Source organism: Pteropus medius, unplaced genomic scaffold (assembly GCF_902729225.1).
Source record: "Pteropus medius unplaced genomic scaffold, Ma_sr-lr_union100, whole genome shotgun sequence".
In the NCBI taxonomy this organism is placed as follows: domain Eukaryota; kingdom Metazoa; phylum Chordata; class Mammalia; order Chiroptera; family Pteropodidae; genus Pteropus; species Pteropus medius.
The window spans coordinates 1,918,204-1,920,762 of NW_024353905.1; positions in this window are offsets into that span (position 1 = coordinate 1,918,204).

Here is a 2,559-nt window from a genome sequence, read left to right on the forward strand (position 1 = left end):
GGCACACGGGTTCTGATTAGAAGCCTGGCTGGGAAAATTGGGCGTCACAGTTTTCCTGGTCCTTGGGCCACAGGTCTGGCCTGGGCAGCCCCATTTCCAGCTGATGGAGTTCTGTACCCTGCCCTGTGGGAGTCTACCTAGAAAGGGCAGAGGGCTTTGTGGTCAACAGCCACATGGTGAGGAGAAGGAGGACCCATTCCTCCTCTGCAGGCAGCATGAGTTGGATGACTAGGGCCCTCTGCTGTTGACTTTCTTTAGGAGTTTTCAGCCCGTGTACTTGTTAGTTACAGGTCCCAAGCCTCTTATCAAAGGTCGACATGCCATAAACTGAAGTTTTCTAAGGGAATCAGTCTGATTATACAGAGCTGGAGGGAAGAAAGGGGTGCCAAGAGGTCCCTTGGGAGTTCTAGGGAAATCTTTGCAGTGTTGTCAGCTCCAGGTCACAGGGAAGGATTCCACTGCCTTCCCTCCTTACTCCTCTCTTTCCTCCCAGATACCTGCCTGCTGCTTTGCATGCTGATTTCCTATTTCCCGTCCTGGCATGTAGGTTGTTTGTTCTCCTTCATCACTCCCTGCACGTGTGTACTCTGTCTTCTTCTTTCTGAGGAAGGATTCTTGAGACTAGTGTTTGAAGAGAACCATAGATATATCTGCTTTCTTTTCACAGTTACATTCCAAGAAGGTCATGACAGAGGGGAGGGAGGCCTCAGAGAGCAGGAGGAGGAAGCAGGGAACAGTGAACAGAAGGAGCTGAGAAGCAGGCTGCCTTGTCTCTGGCTTTTGGAGGTGTCCAGGCTGGGTGCCAGGAATTAGGACCTTCTGTGCCCCAGGTCTCCAGGGATGCTGTAAGTGCCACCTACTCACAATAACTGGTGCTCAGAACCTGGAACCATTTCGCCCACCCTCAACATTCTCACCCTACCATTTATATGGAAGATGTGTGTATGAGAGTGTGTGTGTGTGTGTGTGTGTGTGTGTTGTGTGTGTGTGTGCGTGAGAGAGAGAGAGAGAGAGAGAGAGAGAGAGAGAGAGAGAGAGAGAGAGACGAGAGAGACAGTGAGAGAGAGAGAGTGGAGAGAGAAAAGAGAGAGAGAAAGAGAGAGAGAGAAAGGGAAGTAAAACTGTGTGTATATTAGAGAGATGGTGTAGGGAGGGAAGAGAGAGAGAAAACTAAAACTATGTGTGTGTTTCAGTGTCTGTGCCCTGTAAACTGCCCAGATCAGGATTTTAGAGCTTTTAAATGCCTGGTGCATTGTGTTGGATTTTGGGGACTTGTTTGAGGTACTCTTGATTGGAGGGGAGGGGAGTGGGGACTGGTATCCTGAGAAGAGCAGTGTGGGTTTGGTAGAGCTGCTTCAGAGTCCACACTTGCATACAGGGTTGGGGACAGGGCCATGCCACACACCTCCATACAAAATACAGCTTGGCCTTGGCATCTGGGCCCTGGCAACTGTATTAACTGCTTGGGGGCAATGTCGACATCACCAGGATCATCACCTTACTTGGAGACTGCACTGAAGCTCTCTCAGGGACTTCAAGATTGCTTGTTGGAGACTATAGTGAACAGACAGTTCTCGATAGCAATTTGTGTTACCTTTTTGGGACTCCCAATCACAACTGTGGGAATCTTTGCCAAAGGGGCTGATGAGGTCAACAGTGATAATATACGGGGCTCTGCATCACAGTACTTATCTGTATACAGAATACTGGTGGAAATGTTTATAAATATGTGTGTATAGCATTAAGTATATATACATATATGCAGCTACTATTATAATTTTTGCTATATTCATTATTATTATCATCTTCCTGAGTACACATTGAAAGTATACACATAAATGTTAGCACGGGCAATCTCTGAAAGTTGGGATGAAGGATAAATATTTCCTAAACTCTTTGTACTTTCAAGGCTTGCAGAAATGTGTGCAACAAACATGAAGCTTTCCTACAAGCCTAAAATACAAAGAGCTACAAAGTAAATTTCATCCTTCCTTGACCGCCAAGGCCCAGAGGAAGTCTTGACCACTGCGATATCTCCTGTTCGAACTCCTGTACTACTCCTTGTGCACTCAACTCTCAACGCTTCGTCAGCATTTGAATCATTTGGTATTTCTTTTTTTTTTTTTTACTGGCAATTTCTTGTTATTTAATCTCCTTCACGATAAGAACCATTTTCTTTGTAATAATTCCCTTGCAATAGCAACCACGGGTTGAATGTCTCTGATGCGTCAGTAGTGTGCCAGAGAAGAAGGGATTGAACTGAGGTCTATCTGTGGACACTTGCTGCTTCTCAAACGTGTGTTACTGATCTGTGGTAAGTACAGAATTTGAGAGTATTGTTTTGAAAATTCTATAGCATATGGCGAGAATCTCTGTGATGTTTAAAACCATCAAGTCTTGTATTTTATGTGTCGTTGTCAGTTTTCTTCTTCCTATTAATTCATTGTTGCATTATAGAAATGCATTGATCTGAGTGACTGAAAAAAAAAAAAACAAGTACTCATCTTCCTGCATACGTAGTTTGAGAAGCAGTAGACGAAGGGCTTTGTGAATTTTTGT